Here is a 20,927-nt window from a genome sequence, read left to right as displayed (position 1 = left end):
CTAATTGGAAATTTCTCTATATCGGCAATACAAATTTACTTTATTCTCTGTAATGACATATAATAATTTATTTAACCCATCCTCTCTTGATGGTAATTTAGTATGTTTCCAATTTTGTCTTAATAAAACTACCTTTCAGTGAAAGACAAGAGTAAACCCCAAGGTTTGGATCTCAGAAACCAGCATCCCATTTACTCCTCATCTCTCACCCAAGCATTTGGTAGAATCACAGATGCCTTCATAACATTGGCCGTGAGATAGCATTGGAGGCTGCACTCTAGCCATGTTTTAAGGACGCTCTGCGAGAAACATATTGTATCTGTGTTTCTGCCCAGTGCAGGGGTGCAGACTCCAATCAGGGAGCTGTCCCTACCATCAAGAAAAAACTAGAAGACAAACCTTCCCAATACTGCAGCACAACAGAGAACACAGACATAAAACACCCAAGCAATTGGCCAAAACACAGAATACTTGAACTGGAGTAAAGCTCAAAACCTAACGTGGACTTCCTATGAGTGGAAAAGCACCCTATAGAAGAAAAGGTAGGTGTTCCAGTGTCAGAAGCCATTGCAACTCTCCCTTTTAGCCGTGATCTGATCTGAACGTTAGCTCCAATTTCTGATGTCTAAAAGGCAAGAAGCAATTGCACTACTGGGTATTTACTCCAAAGATACAGATGTAGTGAAGAGAAGGGCCATATGCACCCCAATGTTCATAGCAGCATTGTCCACAATAGCTAAATCATGGAAGGAGCCAAGATACCCTTCAACAGATGACTGGATAAAGAAGATGTGGTCCATATGTACAATGGAATATTACTCAGCCATCAAAAAGAATGATTTCTCAACATTTGCTGCAACATGGACAGGACTGGAGGAGATAATGCTAAGCGAACTAAGTCAAGCAGAGAAGGACAATTATCATATGGTTTAAGTCATTTATGGAACATAAGAAGTAGGAAGATGGGTAGGAAAAGAAAAGGAAGAAGAAAGGGGGGTAAACAGAAGGGGGAATGAAGCATGAGAGACTATGGACTCTGGGAAACAAACTGAGGGCTTCAGAGGGGAGGAGGTGGAGGAATGGGATAGGCTGGTGATGGGTATTAAGGAGGGCACGTATCTCATGGTGCACTGGGTGTTATACGCAAGTAATGAATCATGGAACTTTACATCAAAAACTAGGGATGTACTGTATGATGACTAACATAATAAAAAAAATAATAAATAAATAAATAAATAAAATACAAGGCAAGAAGGAATAAAAACTTGCAGCATACACAGGAATAACCCATACGAAAATATTTCATGAAATACCAGCTAGTGATATCTTCCAAATATTCCCTCACCTGTGCCCAAGTAGCCAGAGATATTTATTATCTTGTCTATGCAACACTTCATTCAGGCACTTCACACCTGCCGTCTGGTTCATTCTGTAACCAGGATGAGGCTAGGCAAGATCACCCCCACTTTACAGATGGGGAAAGCGGGGCAAAGCAGAGAAGTACATACGACACACGTCGATACAATTATGGTAGAAGACACTTGACAAAGAAAACCAGAATGCTGCCAGCTGTCAGCTCAGGGCTCCTCCTCGCTGTTTACAAACTTGTTTTTAAGCTGCTGTGGGCATCAGTGCACTAATATAAAGCCATGTTCTATAATCACTTGTCTGAACTAAAAGATGTAGCAAAATGTACCATCGTTATCATTATCCTGCACCCATTATTTGTGAATCTGTTTTTCCTTTTTCCTGTGGTGGCTTAATACCCCTGGAAGCACCGTTTTCATCCCACTATCATTCGTTGTGGACACAAGGTCCGTGGATGGTGGAGCCACAGTAGGGCCGCCTGAGAGATGACGGTCCTATGTTCTTGCCTCTCCTGGCCAGGGTCGCCCATGGCTTGCCGGGGACCACGCCCTGAAGCAGGAGGCTCCACAGCAGAATAAGTGAAGCCTCGTCTCCATAACGCAGGGCAGGACCAAAGGATGCTGTGTGTTAATCGGCCGGATCCCTCTCTGGAGACAATGAAGACCAGGGTCAGGAGGCGAAAGGGTTAATGATGCTGGATGGTTCCCAGGCACTTAGGATGATGATGAATCAGCCTTACAGAGCACTTGGTGGGACCCTTGCAGTGTGACAACACACACTTTCAACACAGCAGCAAGAGCAGACTCAGATCTCCAAGAGCAGCTGTCTAGTCCAGTCTGCAACCTTACAGCTGTGAGACCTCGCCGCAGTTTACTTACCTGCAAAAAGGGGGGAAGGACATCTGACTTGCCTCGAAGGTTGTGGAGAGAATGAAACAGATCAGTCCTGTGACAGAGTTTTGTGGACTCAGCTGGACCAACACGGTGGTTTCAGTGACACGATGATAGTGACGATTGGTTGATGTGTCTTTCCCAGACACAGCACTATTCTCGTGACCATAGTCATTTACAATGACCAGGTTGACCATGATGAGAACTTTGTGAAGAAGATTCACTCTTCACAGGACTTTCTTTTCTGGAGTTGAGACTGTGGTCGTAAGCCCACGGGACACCTTCATAGTGGGAAGAGACTGAAGTCCAGAATTCCCCATTTTTTTCAAGACCCCGTCAAGAGGCAATGAGGAGTCCAATGCCACGTCCACTTGGCTAAAGGTTAATGTCTGTGAACAACTAGTCAGTTTAGGGACGTGTTTGCATACCTCGTTCCCAAGCCAAATTTTGAGACGAGATCAGGCACAGTAAGGCTGGTATGGCCGAGGACTCAAGGCAAATTTTCAACTAAAAGGACTTGTCATTAGAACTGTTAGCCTTGAGGGACGCCCGGGTGGCTCAGGTCATGATCCCAGGGTCCTGGGATCGAGCTCTGCATCGGGCTTCCTGCTCAGTGGGGAGCCTGTTTTTCCCTCTCCCTCTCCCTCCACACTCCCCCTGCTTGTGCTCTCGCACTCTCTGTCAAATAAAATCCGTTAAAAAAAAAAAACTGTTAGCTTTGAAAGAAGGTTTGTAGAGCCTAACTCGTTGGCTTGATAGGCAAAATTTTGCAAATTTTAATGAAACTTGCAGAATTGCAAGTACACTTTTATTTCCTGGAGTCAATAAAGAAGATGAACACCCTTGGTGGAGGAAACAGCTACAGGCACTATGAAATTTCTGCTTGTTCTTCCCTTAACAGACACAGTAACCCCAAAGCATGAATGCAACTCTCTCTCCCTGTCAGAGTAGAGCTTTGGGGGACAAGGTGCCTACTGGTCCCAGTGGTTCAGCTCCTTGGGCGCAGGGTGGAGCCCATGGAGAGCAGGGGAGAGTCACCGTAGTGAGGCGAGTGAGTGAACGCATATGCCGCATCCTGCAGGGGAGCCAGGGCCAGGCTGCAAACGCATGTCAGACCAGGCTGTCAATCCTGACGCTTTGGCCAGAAAAGGAATAAGGGCAGTGAGCCAGAAAGGGAGGTCCGTCACTGAGGATAAATCCCAGTGTCCATACCTGTGGGAGCGTCTTGACAATTGCCAGCATACATCTGCCAATATGATCCAGGTTCGCCTAAGTGAATTCAGACAACGTCATACTTTGCTAGTTGCATAGCTCCAGAAATATGCTCAGCTAAATATTTTTAGGAGCTCCTGGGTGGCTCAGTCAGTTTAGCGTCTGCCTTCGGCTCGGGTCATGATCCCAAGGTCCTGGGATCGAGCCCCACATCAGGCTCCCTCCCCAACGACGGAACCTGTTTCTCCCTCTGCCTCTGCTCCTCCCCCCTGCTTGTGTTCACTCTCTCTCGCTCAAATAAATAAAATCTTTAAATAAATAAATAATATTTTTAAATGCTTTGTTTAAAATGTGCAGCTCTACTCTTGAATATGGAATCAAAATGCACGATGTGGGTCTAGCAATTATCTAATCAATCTCTCTGCCCATAGCCCAACTTCCTTTACCCATTCCAAGTAGATGAAGGTCCAGCCTCAGGTATTCCGAGGAAGGCAAACCAGAGCTCTCCCAGGTAACTTTCCTAGAAATTTAACTGTGTTTACTGAAAGAAACTCCCCCTCCTGGCATCATGATTCTCTATTCTAAAATCACTAAGCCAATGTTCACTTTACTTCCTGCATTTCACCTTGATCCCTACTGTATTTTCCTAATGACCCTTTTTCATGTAGCTTTTCCAATGCACCAAATTTGCTCTCTTTTTCCCAGGGACACCAAAAAAGAGATTATACACTTCGCAAATGTATTTGCCAGGAGCTATGTAAACAGTCAAGTCTAAACTTGACTTAATTTATTTATCAGGCAGGAAGACAGCAGCTCCCTGGCACCTTGCTCAGGACAGGTGCACAATTAAAGCAGAAAGGTGCTGTCCTCGGTCCAGCTGGACACGAGCCATGGCATAAGCCAGGAAGGTGAACAATGGAGCCCTTCAAGACCTGTAACACATGCATCTTACAAAGAGGCTCAGCACTGAATCTCCCCTTCCACCGGGTCATACTTCTTATGCCAACCACTCAGACGATCCTCCTTCTAGGTGTCCTGCTCAAAGAGGGAGCTGAGGACGCTGCCAGGAGAGTCACTATCTTCCCTCGGAAAAATGGATCACAGCAGCGTTTGTACACTGCTACGAGGATTGGGTTATTTCTCTAAGTCAGCCTAAGAAAATTCCTCTGGGGGTGCCTGGGTGGCTCAGTTGGTTAAGCATCTGCCTTGGACTCGGGGTTCTGGGGTCAAGCCCCACATAGGGCTCTCTGCTCAGCAGGGAGCGTGCTTCTCCCTCTCCCTCTGCCTGCAGCTCTGCCTACTTGTGCTCTCTCTCTCTCTTTGTCAAATAAATAAAATCTTTAAAAAAAAGAGAGAGAGAAAAAAAATTCCTCTGGTGCTAGAATACTTCTAGACTATGTATTTAGAGGAAGGAAGCTGCTTCCAGCCTCCCAATTGCTTTCCCTCTCCCTGACATCCCTTCCCCACAAACACACACACACAAATAGAAGGTCTCTGACAAATGTGTACTGGCCTCTGGAGGAAGTATGACCCTGTCTTCAGTATAGCAGAGGTATCATTTGCATTTTGAATTCTTTCATCAGGGCAAGAATTTGATGAGTGCGGAAAATATCCCTTGCAAGCATTCCCTCTATTATACAGGCTGTGCAGATGCATGGATCAAGGAGGGCACTAATAGAAGTAGTAATATCAGCAGTACTTCTAGCTAAGAGCTCCCACGTATTGGCTATATTCCATATTAGACACTGTCTGAGCACTTCACCTGCATAATGTCCAATCCTCACATCCACCCTTGGACTTAAGATTTTGCTGCTGCTTCTTCCACTGATGCAGAAATGGAAGCTCAGAGAGGCTTGGGCACCCAAACCAGCCGTGTGACAGCGCCAGCACGCAGGCCCCGCTCCATTTGGGCCCAAAGCCTGGGCTCTTCGCACTGTGCCACATCCAGCCCCTTCTCACAGTTGGAACAAGGCGGAAAAAGGCTCGTGGGTTCCAAGTCCAAAGCGTCAGTTAGCTGAAATCTCCTTGGATAGCATTTATGACCCAAAGTACTTGGTTGAAATAGAGTTGGCTTCTTTTCTGACTCTCTTCTCTTTCCTTGCAGACATTTTGGCTAACTTCTCCGAGGGCTTTTACCTTTTCTTAATCCACATTTAGCATGTGAGCATTTGCTCAGATAATAATGCCCCTCATTTGCATATTACCAAGGCACAAGTCAAAATGCTCTTGGGTATATTATCTGTCCTCCGTTGTTTGTTCTCTGCTTTGCCAGCTCCGCGTCTTTCTTTCCCCTTTTTCCCCCCGATTCAGTCATGTAGAATAAATCACACACTTGTTCTATAATTGAAACTTAATCTGCAGACAGAGGGTTAAGTCAGACCGAATGTCACGAGGACGGGTCCTCAGGAACCCTTCCTCTCCTTCCTTTCACCGTCTGTTATGAATGTGAAGGTGTGAAATGTAGCCCCCAGAAGTCTGAGTTTAAAAAAATTTTTTAATTAAAAATAACAACATAAGGGCTGCTGTAAGTGGAGAAGATTACCAAGCTATAGACTATGTTATTTAATAATAGGCTCTGCGTCTCCAGATTATCTTCCATTTTATGAGGTGACACACGTTATAAAATATTGGTCTATTTAACATCCTACTTCCCTCTACCTGTTGCAATCCTACCCTTTTCCCTGCCTTAATTTTCCCTCCCTTGGCTAACTTCACTCATTTTGGGGGACGCATGTTAGCTATCGCTTCTCTCAGAAGTCTGCCAGCTTTCCAGGTCTGGGTTAGGAGACCCTCCTATGAGTCCCAAGCACTGTATGCTCCTCCCATCACGGCTTGGTCCTCCCTCACGCATGGTCCTGCCCATCGCTACTTCTACCCAAATCCTAGGAGATATGCACGTCCGTGAAGATAAACCACCCATCTGATAATCCCAATAATGTGATTTTGAAACTCACGCATCTCCCTAACTCTACCCAGTTACTACATAGCATTTGGACCACCCTTCCTCATAATACTCTCGGTTCTGTCATCACCCAAAAAGCTTAAACTCCAATATTCTACTCTCTGGCCATATTTGCCTACCTTCTGAGTTTTCCCACTTCCCTATTCCTCCCATTTCACTTGCTTTCTGGCCTCACGTGGCCTCACAGAGTGTTCCAGATTCTTGGCTTCCCCATTTTTCACTCAGCAATGCTTTTCCTTCCGGGCCAAGCCTCCATTCCCAGATGGGTTATCTAACTCTCCTCTGTCTGCTAACCTTGATCATCTTGCATCTCTCCGTCTCTACCACATTGCTCAGGAAAATCCCAACCTGGAATCAATGCTCCAATCCCCCTTCTCCATTGCTATAGCCACCCATCAGCAGCACACTGCTGGCAAAAGCCGGGATGTTCTCAGAGTTGGCTCCACTGTGTATTCATGGCTTCAAAATTTATCTGCTTCTCTGGCACCACCCATCAAACCTTTGACTTGTTCTTGGTCAACTCCCTCTTTCATTCCCCACAACGATTATTCCAAATGTTTACCATTCTGTTTGTAACCCTTAAATTTCTTTCTTTCAGTGAATGAGCTTTCCTCAGCCTTTGTCAGTGAAACTGAGATTATAAAATGGACTCTCCCCCAACTCGTTGCATCCCTATCTCTCAGTTTATCTACATCCAGATCAGTTTTGATACCTTTCCTCCAACCTGAGAAGATGTAGTATGGTTCCTCTCATTAATAGTCAGTCTTCCACCCTGGACCTTGCTCCTGTCTCCCTGGACACTGTCTCCTTCAGAACCCTTCCCCATAAGTTATCCCTGTGGTCTCTCTCTCTCTTCCATCGGGGAAAATAAAAGAAACACAAGGCATCATCCAAGACTCCAAATAATTTAAAATCTGCTTGGAGAGACAAGATTAAGAGACTTTGGTCCAAATAATAAAGCAGATGGATAAAATCCTGAACCTAATACAGTCTCATGAATCTACCCAATCATAAAAAGCCAACACTGAAAGGGATCACAGGTCATCTGATACACCTGTCCAAGGCAGGCATCCAACTAAATGAACCAAGAAAGATAGTTGTCTCACCTCCCATTAAAACCCTCCAGGGACAGAAACTCCAACAAGTTTCCATCCCAAATTGGCAGTTGCAATGCCCTTAAGAGCATTCAGAAGGGATATATTTTGATGGTGAGCCAACCCTTTCAATTTTCTCCTATTTCATAAAATGCCTCATTCAAAAAGACCACAAGGCAATCAACTAAAATTACTTTCTGGAAATGAATAATGTGAAACTCTGGGAAAGTACAGTCAGCCTCAGCACTATCAGAGTTACAATAGATCAATTTCTTTTTGGAGGATTTCATGGCCTTTGGGAGATAACCTAAAAGAGTAGGGTGACTTTTGCCTGGTAGCTGAGGGTAACCTGGGCATTTCTAGACACACACAGAGAGAGAGAGAGAGAGAGAGAAGCTTATTGCCCCAACCAGAATCTCTGATGTCCATCCCTCCCTCTGCTTTTTCATTTCTCCTGAGGAAGCTTAGCCCGAAGCCTTGAAATTTGCCGAGCCTGCTTGGTGGAAGTCATCCAAACCTATCCAGTGACCGACAGAGGCTTTGCATCAAGGTCATTAACCCTGGACAGTCAGCCAAACCCAATGCAGGAATCACTAAGCTGATGCTTTCCATTGGCTATGGAGCAACTCCTTTTTCCTCTAGCCTCCAGCATCACAAATATTCACAGACATACCCTGGAGCTGCCGAGTGAGAACCACTGCACAGAGGCAGCCCGAATCCCCCAAAGAAGATTCCTTCCAATGAATGTGAGGCCTTCTGCAATAGTCATTAGCAGAATAGAGCCATGTTCTAGAGTTCCTACTTAGAAATATTTTCCTATAATACAGCCAAACTTTATGTCCAAGATATATATCGCCCAAATTTTCCACTCCAAGATATACAACCCCCAGGTTTTTCTTCTTGGAAGGATTTAGTCACTGAATGTATGAAGGTTTCAAGCTATTGGAAAACAGTGCACTGTTGTATTTGAAAGAACAGGGAACCAAATTAAGGACAGGACTGAGAACCTAGACCTGTCTCTACCACTAATGGTATGACGATAAGCAAGTCTGAGTCACCTATAACCATGACCACAAAATAGAGAAAAATTAAAGAACCAGGGACATGGTGTGGGGAATTAGAAATAAATATTTTATATATACATATATATATATGACATCATTACTGTTGCATATTTGTAAAATGGACTTTTTTAATTAAAAATTTTAATGACAATTTATTCATTTCAAATCATCAGCTCCCCCCATCAACTTAAAAAAACATGGTGGCATGGGAGAAAAGGTACTATATGGGGAGTCCTTTCACCTCATTTCAGGAAGAAATCCAAGACCAGAAAAGCTAAGTGTCTTATCCAAGATCTCATAGCTTTTAAGTGCCTGGTTTCAAATTCCAATCCAGGTCTTTTGATTCAAATAAGGTTCATTCTCTATAAAAGGAAAATGCTACAGGTTCTGCATAGCTTATCAGTCAGTCTCTCCAACTATTGTCCTCCTAGAATATTCTTCCAAATTATAATACCACATGTATCTCATTAGCAAACTACCTCAAATCTAAAGCCTCCCTAAAACCTTCCAAGCTCTATCTGCTTTACTGGGTCCAGTGCCTCCAGCCTCAGTGCTGAATATATGTAATTCTGTAAAATTATCTGCAAATATGGTAGCTATTCAAGGAGAATGGGACAGGGAGACTTGCTGGTATAATAGGTGTAGTTTGGTGATTTTACTGGTAGCTCAGTATCCTATTAGAAATCTGTACTTTACATTAGGTAAGACAGCTTTGGTGTGGTCTTCAAGAAAAATGGCCACTTTTCTAGACTATAATGGTTAGCTCTCCATGGAAGGAGTTTCAAACAAAATACTTTCATACAGAGGGGCACCTAGGTGGCTCAGTCAGTTAAGTATCTAACTCTTGATTTCTTTTTTTTTTTAGTAATAATATTTTTTATTATGTTAGTCACCATACAGTACATCCCTAGTTTTTGATGCAAAGTTCCATGATTCATTAGTTGCGTATAACACCCAGTGCACCATGCAATACGTGCCCTCCTTACTACCCATCACCAGCCTGTCCCATTCCCCCACCCTCCTCCCCTCTGAAACCCTTAGTTTGTTTCCCAGAGTAACTCTTGATTTCAGCTCGGGTCTTAATCTTGGGGTCATGGGATCAAGCCCTGGCACTCAGTGAGGAGTCTGCTTCTCTCTCTCCCTCTCCCTCTGCCCCTCCCCCGATCGCTCTCTCTCTCTCTCTCTCTCTCTCTCTCTAAAATAAACAAATAAATCTTTAAAAAATACTTTCGTACAGATATAGATCACCAACTTACCAAAGCTTACATGAAGTTCTTTGGAATATAATTACCTATTGAAAGAATGGGTTAGAGCCATGTTGTCCAGGGCAAACATAACACAAGTAATTTTAAATTTTCTGGTAGCTACAATTTTTTAAAGTATAAGGAAATAGACATGTCTGGCTGGCTCAGTCCGTAGAGCATAAGACTCATGATCTCAGGGTCATGAGTTCAAGCCCCACACTGGGGGTAGAGTTTACTTTTAAAAAAAAAGTAAAAGGAAATAGGTGAAGTTAATTTTAGTAATATATGTTATTTAATTCAATATAACCAAAATATTGTCATTTCAACATGTAATCAACATAAAAACTATTAGCAAGATAGTTTACATTCTTTTTATTTTCATACTAAGCCCTAGAAATCTGGACTAGCCACATTTAAAGTGTTCAATACCACAATTGCCAGTGGCTGTTAAACTAAACAGAGCAAGATTAAAAATATCTACCCATGCAGAGAGATACTCATGGTGTGTTTTTAGGGGGAAAATGCAAGGAAGTGGCTATTAGTAAGAGCCCATGTTTGGGGGGAACAAAGAACCTATGCTCGTCAGGTACGTTTGTGGAGGCTTAAGGGGCATGGGCTTATACAACAGGCTTCTAACACTGGTTATTTCAAAAGGATAGGATTTAAGGCATCTGTGTTATAGACCAGCTGTGGCTAGATATTTTATATACATCTTTGTATTATTTCACTATTACAATGATCCTATATTAATTTTGTAGTTTTTCTTTGATCTACTCAATAAATTAGCAAAAGTTGGAGGGAGTATTTAAGAAGAGGAGAATTTTAGTTGATACAGCAATCAGGACACAAGGTTTTAGGTAAAAAGAAAATTTACATTTTACTCAACACACATAATGACAAAAACAAATTTGTTTGGGGGCGCCTGGGTAGCGCAGTCATTAAGCATCTGCCTTCAGCTCAGGGCGTGATCCCAGCATTCTGGGATCGAGCCCCGCATCAGGCTCCTCCGCTGGGAGTCTGCTTCTTCCTCTCCCACTCCCCCTGCTTGTGCTCCCTCTTTCGCTGGCTGTCTCTCTCTCTCAAATAAATAAATAAAATCTTTAAAAAAAAAAACAAATTTGTTTGGAGACTGTGTAGAAAAATAGCAAGTTGTCATTTAAATCTTAGAATCAAAGAATATTAGGGAAGCAGAAGTCACCTCCACCTTTGCCCCATCAAAGGAACTCTCCTACCACACCTTGACAGGTAGACACTTGGTGTCTTATCAGATACAATCAGTGCTAAAAAGTTACTCCTTTGCCAGGAATCCCATTCCATCTCAACTGCCTACCCTCCTGACCAAGGTTCCACTCCACATTCAAATGAAAGCTACAGAACGTAAAGAGTCGTTTCATAACAAGGCAGAAGTAACACAAGAAAGCCCCAGTCAGACCAAGGCTACGGGATACTCTGAGGGATGGGAGGCAGACAGTAGGGTGTCGATATATTTCTGAAGGTAGATGAGGCTCACCAAGCCCAGGCCCATCCCAGTGGAGAGGGGTCAAGAACAGGCTGGAGAAAGGAGTTCAAGGAAGTCTCGGGCGAGATCCCCAAGATCACCGTCACCACCACTCCTGGTAATTCTGCTGCCTTTCTCTGTAATTCACCAAATTATGGCATAGTCTTTGCACAGTGTGAAATGATGTGGAAAACTGTGTCAACAATCCTGAAAATGCTGACAAAAATGAACCCTAAACACAGAAATGATGACTCAGATGATTCATGGAAACTAACTGGAAACAAGAGTTGTCTAAATAACTGGTTCTTGATTCTACTTGCTTAGGAAAGCAGGCCTCTTAAAAACAAGAGAGAATGTGAACCTTAAACTGCTCTAAAAAAAATCTTAATTGAAAAAAATGATAGCATGACAGCCCTTTTCTCACTCTGTTGAAATTCTTTTCCATAGTCCTTTCCAGGAGATTATTCTCCATGTCCTGCTATAATCAACCAAAGAGACTTCCACTTACCAATCAATTCATCCAAGGGCCATATCAAATGATGAGCTAATGTCTTTCACTTTGGCTGACTCTCCTACTAACATATGTAAAAGAAACTCCCACCGTGGTGAACTTGAGACTCAATTTCAGAATTCTGAAGGAAAGAAATCAGCAGACCCGGTGATTTAAGAAAAAAAAAATGTCAGCTATCTGGAATCAATGTCTAAGGAAAAGAAGCATGGAGAGAGAAGCCCAACAGATGATATGGATGAAGTATGACAGGTGGAAATGGGTAATGAGACATGTAACAGACATGTAGTTTGTTGTTTGCAATTAGTCATAGCTCTCTGTGGCTATGTCTGTCTTCCAGAAAAAAGAAAGAGGAATTGTACAAATAAAAACATTGTTTGATATATATTATTTAAGTTACCACTTCGGGAAAGAGCATTAGCATGGGGGTCTCGTGATCCATGTCTTCCAGTATCCCCTTCTGGTAGTGTCATTGAGGCAATTTAAATCCTCCATGATATCAAAACTTGATGATAGTGTGATTTATTCCAAATAGCTCTTGATTCCCGTAGCAGCCCATTATGAATCCATCATACGTGAATCCATCCAAGGTCTTGTACATTTCTATAATCTCTGTCTGTGCTACATTTTAGAGAATAAAAGTTCTATAAAACAAATCCTATGAAGGCATTGCTTGTATTTATCCTTAAACTGTCTATCTCAGGCTTTAAGTGCTGCCTTTAAATTCTGTTATTGTGAGACTTGTTATCAGCCCCATGTTTTTTCCCTTTGTAATTACTTTAACTTCTAGTGTACCACCCTCAATCCAGATATACGGGACAGCCAGAAAACCAGCCATACTGGACTATTCTTCTGCCTAGAAGGTTTGCACAGTGGACGATCTTCTGTTGGAAAAGACTTCAAGACCCTTAGCCTCAATTAAGTTTCCATTTCATGTCAAGGTATGATGTCCATATGGAACTTCCAAGCAAGAATCAAAACAGAAGAGTGGTTACAGGAAACATAGCACCTATTCAATAAATTGCTTGCCAGACTAAAAGCGTTAATCACCTGCCTCTAGCTCTTTATCTTCTTACCTCTTGGGGGGGAGGGGGATTTCTCTACCCTTCTAGGTTCTTTTGGCTGGTCTATTAATTATATTGGCATAAGACAGATTAATAGGAGAAAAACAAATTTCATTACATATGTACAGAAGCCCCATAAAAAATATGAGACCAAAGGACAAGTCAGTCCGTTGAGGGTTATATGCCATCCTGAGCTGAGGAACGGGATAAGGGCCTGGGTCTGCAAAGGGAAGGAGAGTAAATCACAGGACAATAAGATCAGATGTTTGGCAATTAGCTGTTTGCCCTGCCATACAGAGAGGTCTTTCAGATAAAGAGTTATCTTTGGTAATAGTTCTCCTTCTAGGCCAAGCCCTCTGTATAAATTTTTTTTTTAGGTAGTGAAGGGAAAGTTAAAAGTTTTTCTTGAGTCTACCGGGTCTTGATTGCCTTCAGCTCAAAATAATCCATATGCCAAAGTGGCATATTTTGGGGTCATATTTTGCTCCCCCAATTCCTACCCATTTTTTTTTAAGATTTTATTTATTTATTTGACAGAGAAAGACACAGCCAGCGAGAGAGGGAACACAAGCAGGGGGAGTGGGAGAGGGAGAAGCAGGCTCCCAGCGGAGGAGCCTGACATGGGGCTCCATCCCAGAAAGCCGGGATCACGCTCTGAGTCGAAGGCAGACGCTTAACGACTGAGCCACCCAGGCGCCCCCATCCTGTGGTTTAAGATGAGGTGTCATTTCCCCCAGAAAGCCCCCATGAGCTCCCAGGTTTAGGTTGTATGCTCTCATGGACTGCCCTGGCAACTTCCCATTTGCCTTTTCATCACACCACATTATATTATAAATGCCTTTTGTTTATCTGTAGCATGTCCCCCAACCCAGATCAAAGTCCATGGCAGTCTTGTTCTCAGACATATGCCTGGTACCTAGCACAGTATCCCAGACAGACAGTGCAATAAATATATGAAGAATGCATGGATGAGCCACTTGATCATAAATAACAAACTGTTCACCTGCTGTAACGAAACTAGAAAGTGTGCATCCTTTGTGGTCCTATAACTAGATCGTGTACAACATTAGTGGTTCTCTAAGCCATACGTGGCCACATCCCACATGAACCTCCATTACCACTTCCAGTCTTGCAGCACTTTAATACATCCCAGAAATTGATCAAACTTCATAATTCATTAATATAAATGAATACTTCATTGAAGATTTCATGGGAAGGCAGGGAAGAAGGTCTACATTCTCACAGCATAAGCAAAATTTTCTGTGAAATCCCCTGGATAGGTGCACCTGGCTGGTTCAGTTGAAAAAGCATGGGACTCTTGATCTTGGGGTCATGAGTTCAAGCCCCATGTTGGGTGTAGAGATTACTTAAAATAAATAAAAAACTTTAATAAAATAAAATAATATCCCCTGGATACTTTTCAGTTCTTTCCCATGAAATTCTCCTAGCACAGCCGCTCTGCTCCCTTCTCTCCTCTCAGGCCACCTCTGCAGCTTCGGCAGCTCCCTGGACAAGCACATCTCCTGGCCCAGTCCTTCCTCAGTGCCCCTCCATCGCCATTTTTAGGTGGGAAAGATTCACTCTAATTTCCTTCTACTCCATCATCACCCAGCCCAACATATAAACACTTCACTTTGGGATCCACCCTCATTAGAAAGCTGAACTAACCATACATAAAAATAAGTTATTTTCCCCTAAATCCTATTTTTTTAATTTTTTTTAAGATTTATTTATTTGAGAGAGAGAGAGAGAGTGAGCAGGGGGAGGGGCAGAGGGAGAGGGAGAGAAGCAGACTCCCCAGTGAGCACAGAGCCCAACACAGAGCTTAATCTCACGAGCCTGAGATCATGACCTGAGCTGAAATCAAGAGTGGGACACTCAACCAACTGAGCCACCCAGGTGCCCCCCTAAATCCTATTTTTAGATTGCAAGCTTAGACATGGTTAGAGATCATGTCCACTTAACCAGCCAGACCAATTCCATATCCAATCTACCTGAAGCTGTCATCCAAGGGAAGGGGGGGAGGGGTGTTCCTGCTTTCCCCTGGGGAAGCCTCAGCCCTGCTTTTAATGCCTTCCACCTGATTCAGTCAGACCCACCCAAGTGATCCAGCACAATCTTCCTTACTTAAACTCACCTGATTTGGGTTATTAACTATATCTGCAAAATACCCAGATCAGTGTTTGTTTGTTTTTTAAGTAATATCTACACCCAACGTGGGACTTGAACTGACAACCCTAAGATCAAGCATCACTCATTCTACTGACTGAGCCAGCCAGCACCCCCAGAAAGACCTAGATCAGTGTTTGTTTGGTTGCATAACTGCGGACTAGAGCCTAGCCAAGTTGACACATCAAAGAAGCCGTCACGCCATAATAAAAATGAGAAGCAGCAGCACTGTTGGCGTATTCCATGCTAAACACGTACGTCATCTCCTCTAACCTGTCCCATCACCCAAAGGGATATTATTATCTTCCTTTTACGCACACTCTTTAAGTGATTATTGGTTACAATGATATTGTAAGGCAGTGGCTTGTACTTCGATTCATTTTACAGTTATTTGCCAACTGGTTTATATCGGTACAGAGAGGAACACAAATGACAGAGAGGAATCCCTCCTTCAGCAACTAGCCGGGGGTGGATCTGGGAAAAGGCTTTCAGCGGGTGCCTCAATATCCCTCCGCCAGCAGCCAGGGGGCGCACCTCCCACCTCCCTAGAAAGGCGCTCGTGCAGGGAGTTCGGAGCAGAGAATTAGCGCGGAGACTTAGACTGCATTTCTCAGAGGTGGCAGTATTGACATTTGGGGCCCGAGACCCTTTGTTGGGGGGCTGTCCTGTGCATGAATAGGATGTATAGCTCTATCCCTGGCCTGTACCCACTAAATGCCAGGAGCGCCCCACCCCTGCAGTTGTGACAACCCAAAAATGTCTCCAGATGTTGCCAAATGTCTCTGGAACTGGGGTGGGAAGGCGCAGCAAAATCCAGTTGAGAACCACTGGTGTAGACCCAAAGTTCACACAGATGACTCCTATAAAGAAAGAGGCCAGTTCAAAATAGAAGGCAGTAGTCTCTCTCCAGGAGAGCAGTCACCCCTTTGGAATACAGCGCTCTCTCTCAGGCACCCTTCCCCTTTACCTAGGTAATATCTATTTATCCCTCAGACTCCCTGAGCCCCTCAAGTGTGGGAAGCCCCTCCCCATGTCCCCTTTTCGAGGCAGTCACTGCTTGGCTTCCTGGCCTGTGCCCCCACTAGACGTATGTTCCACTCCAGTACGAGCTGTGTCTTACCCAGGGCTCTAGATCTTCTCTGGCCATCAGGGTGCCTAAGACTCCTGCTCAATTAATGCTCTTTTTTACATAATGCTAACTTCTAAATTTTACTGATTGTTTTTGCCCTGTGCCAAGCACAAGGTAACTCTTTCTTAAAAAAGAATGAAAGGGGGACACCTGGGTGGCTCATTCAGTTAAGCATCTGCCTTCGGCTTAGGTCATGATCCCAGGGTGCTGGGATTGAGTCCCACATCGGGCTCCCTTGCAGCAGAGAGTCTGCTTCTCCCTCTGCCCGAGACTCCCTCTGCTTGTGCGTGCTCTCACTCTCTCTCTTGCTCTCACTCTCCCTCTCTGACAAATAATTAAATAAAATCTTTAAAAAAAAAAGAATGAATGAATGAATGAAAGGGTTCTTTATAAATGAGGAACGAATGAAGGAATGTTGAATGGGAAATGCAGAATAAGCTACAGATGTCAATCATGGTCAGAATTGTACTAATGATCTCAATACTGAGAGTATTCCTACATGCAATGTAAAGCCTAACAATCTTCAGAGAATTTGTACCCTAGTGTGATGGTGTGATTTATAATAAATATATATTTTGGTCTTTGTCTATCTAATAAATACATATTTAGTTCCTTGCTCACAATTCCCAAAACACTTGAAATTTCCCGAGAAGAGCAATGGGAGCATCTTTCTTTTTTTTCTTTTTTTTTCCTTTTTTTTCTTTTTTTTTTCTTTTTTTTTTTTTTGAGAGAGAGAGAAAGAGAGAGAGCATGAGAGTGAGGGGGAGTAGGGAGAAGGGGCACAGCGTTGGGGGGGAAGGGGAGAGAATCCCAATCAGGCTCCACACCCAGCAGGAGCCTGTCGCAGGGCTCGATCTCCAGGTCGTGAGACCGTGACCTGAGCCAAAGCCAAGAGTCAGATGCTTAACGCCTGAGCCGCTCAAGCACCAGGGGAGCAGCTCCTGTTATATTTGGTCTGTTATCCCTGGTTCTTGAAACCACTTCAGAGCCATAAAGGTAAAACGGGCATCTCGTTATTCACAACAACCTCTTTCCACCATGACTGGGTTTATGTTAGTGAGGTGATTTTGGGGTTTGGTTTTTTTGTGTGTTTTTTTCTTTCAAATTTTTATTTAAATTCTACTTAGTTAACATACAGTGTAAAAGGAACGTTGAAAAAGATAACCAAAGCTGGGGGTGTCACAATTCCAGACTTCAAGCACAAAAACAGATACAGAGATCGATGCAATGGAATAGAGAACCCAGAAATAGACCCTCAACTCTATGGTCAACTAATCTTTGACAAAGCAGGAAAGAGTATCCAATGGAAAAAATACAGTCTCTTCCACAACTGGTGTTGGGAAAATTGGACAGCCACATGCAGAAGAATGAAACTAGACCATTTCCTTACACCATACACACAAACAGACTCAAAACAGATGGAAGACCTAAATGTGAGAGAGGAATCCATCCAAATCCTAGAGGAGAACACAGGCAGCAGCCTCTGTGACCTCAGCCGCAGCACCTTCTTGCTAGACACGTCTCCAAAGGCCAGGGAAACAAAGGCAAAAGAGAACTATTGGGACTTCATCAAGATAAAAAGCTTTTGCACAGCAAAGGAAACAGTTGACAAAACCAAAAGAAAACCCAAAAAAAATGGGAGAAGATATTTGCAAATGTCTTATCAGATAAAGGGCTAATATCCCAAATCTATAAGGAACTTATCAAACTCAACACCCAAAGAACAAATAATCCAATCAAGAAATGGGCAGAAGACATGAACAGACATTTCTCCAAAGAAGACACCCAAATAGCCAGCAGACGTGTGAAAAAATGCTCCACATCACTCAGCATCAGGGAAATACAAATCAAAACCACAATGCGTACCACCTCACACCAGTCAGAATGGCTAAAATTAACAAGTCAGGAAATGACAGATGCTGGCGAGGATGCGGAGAAAGGGGAACCTTCTTACACTGTTGGTGGGAATGCAAGCTGGTGCAGCCACTCTGTGAAACAGTATGAAGGTTCCTCAAAAAGTTAAAAATGGAGATACCCGAAGACCCAGCAATTGCACTACTAGGTATTTACCCCAAAGATACAAATGGAGTGATCCGAAGGGATATCTGCCCCCCCCAATGTTTATAGCAGCAACGTCCACAATAGCCAAACTATGGAAAGAGTCCAGATGTCCATTGACAGATGAATGGATCCATCAAAAAATGAAATCTTGCCATTTGCAATGATGTGGATGGAACTAGAGGGTATTATGCTAAGCGAAATAAGTCAATCACAGAAAGACAATTATCATATGATCTCACTCACTCACATGTGTAATTAAGAAACAAAATAGATGAACACAGGGGAGGAGAGGAAAAAATAAAACAAGACGCAATCAGAGAGGGAGACAAACCATAAGAGACTCTTAATCATAGGAAACAAACTGAGGGTTGCTGGAGGGGAAGGGGGGGTGGGATGGGATAACTGGGTGATGGACATTAAGGAGGGCGCGTGATGTAATGAGCACTGGGTATCATACAAAACTGATGAATCACTGACCTCTACCTCTGAAACTAATAATACATTATGTGTTAATTAATTGAATTTAAATAAAAATAAACTTTAAAAAAGCATACAGTGTAATATTGGTCTCAGGGTAGAATTCAGTGATTCATCACTTATATACAACACCCAGAGCTCATCCTAACAAGTGCCCTCCTTAATACCCATCACTCATCTAGCCCATCCCCCACCCACCTCCTTCCCATCAACCCTCAGTTTTTCTCTGTTCTTAAGAGTCTCTTATGGTCTCTCTCTCTCTAAGGAACTAAGGATGGGGGCTGGTTACCTAGGGATCCAACCTGAGTAGAAGGTTAGAACTTCCATTCTCACCCACTGATTTCTGGGGGGGGGGGGAGGGGGCAGGGCTGGAGGTTGATGATTTGCCAGTGTAATGAAGCCTCCATAAAACTCCCCAAAAAAGGACAGGGTTTGAAGAGCTTCCAGGTGGGTAAACCAGAATGCTTTCATGTGCCATCGTGCTAGGCCCCAAATTCCAAAGGACAGAGGGTCATCCTATCCTACGTATCTCTTCACTTGGCTATTCATTCATATCCTTATGTCCTTTGTAATAAACTGATAATCCAGCGACTACACTAGTGTCCTAAGTCCCATGAGCCCCTCTAGCAAAATAATTGGACCCATGGAGGGGGTCAGATGTACGGGTGACACCCTGGACCTGAGATTATTGGCACCTGGAGTGGAGGACAGAGCCTTGAAGCTGTGGTATCTGACACTATCTCCAGGTAGATAGTTCCAGAATTGAATTGAGTTGTAGGACACCCAGCTGGTGTCCCAGAATTGCTTGGTGGTGTGGGGAAAAAACTCACACATTGTAATTGTCCCCAGAATTGGAACTATGAGATGCATTTTACATTAAAACTTCAGTGAACAAGGTGGGTGGGAGGGATGGGGTGGTTGGGTGATGGACATTTGGGAGGGGATGTGCTATGGAGAGCGCTGTGAATTGTGTAAGACTGATGAATCACAGAGGTGTACCCCTGAAACAAATAATGCATTATATGTTAATAAAAAATATTAATTAATTAATTAATTTTTTTAAAAAACTTCAGTGAACAAGATTTGTCCATCTGTAATGATACAAGGGGCCACTTCACGTATTTCCACCTTGAGAGATCATTATTAGGAATGTCGATTACCACATTTCATTAATGGGGGAAGAGTCATTCAATATTCAGTCCTTGTTGATAGGATATCAGGTAAACAGCCTCTTCTGAGGCAAAGATATGGCTTCAACGCAAACTTAGTCACTTTTGAACCCTTGAACCATAGCAAGAGGGTCACCGAATTTTCCCTCCCCCAAGAATGAGTTCCTATGGGCCCGAGGAGACATTTTTATTTGGTACTTAGCCTGGCTTTTACACAAGGGACTAAAATGTTATATTATTTGGGCCAGATCCATCAAAACTAATGAGGCCTCTGCACTTTATGGCTCTTCTTCTCCATCATAGACTATTATCGGCGACCTATGAGTTCTCCCCTTCTGAGAGCTGCCTGGGGGCTCAGCCACATAACTCGGGCATAACTGCCTCCTGGTCCCGCAAGCAGCCCTGCATTTCTGTGCAGATGGCCATGCTGAGAATCAATTCATCAGATGGCTCCAAACAGCTCGATACAATTAAGAATATGCAATCTGGAAAAGCCCCAAGCCCAGACAATTCACCCAGTGCTCTCTGTTCTGGTCTTCCAAAAGTAATTGGCTCAGCCCTGTTCCTCCAGTGGTACGAGGAGTGACCTAGAAGGAGAGGGACAGGCATGCCCCTGTTCCGTACTCAGTGGCCATTTTGAAATTGCAGAAGGAGAGCAGATGGAGAAGTAACCTCAAATGAATATTCATAAGAAGAAAATCAATTACCCACCTTATGCGCCACCTGCCCTATCAACCCAACTTAGCACACAGCTGTGAGAGGCAGAGGGGCATATATGCCAATCACAGGCTCCATCTCGAAGGCATTCGCAGAGTCCAAGGGTCCAATGCCAAACCTCGAATTTTGGCACACCTGACCTGAAAAGATGGAATATGGTGTGTTTGTGACCTTTAAAACAGGAACCAAAGCCATTGAAAAATGGCAGGGTATAATGGAAAGACCAAAGCTTTCCAAGTCAGACTAGCCTGGGCTCAAATCTCAGCATGGACCCTTCTTAACTCTTGCCCTTTCATTCTGA

The sequence above is a fragment of the Ursus americanus genome, chromosome 2, assembly GCF_024610735.1.
Source record: "Ursus americanus isolate L20-20 chromosome 2, mUrsAme1.1.p, whole genome shotgun sequence".
Classification (NCBI taxonomy): domain Eukaryota; kingdom Metazoa; phylum Chordata; class Mammalia; order Carnivora; family Ursidae; genus Ursus; species Ursus americanus.
Note: the sequence above shows the minus strand (reverse complement) of the source record.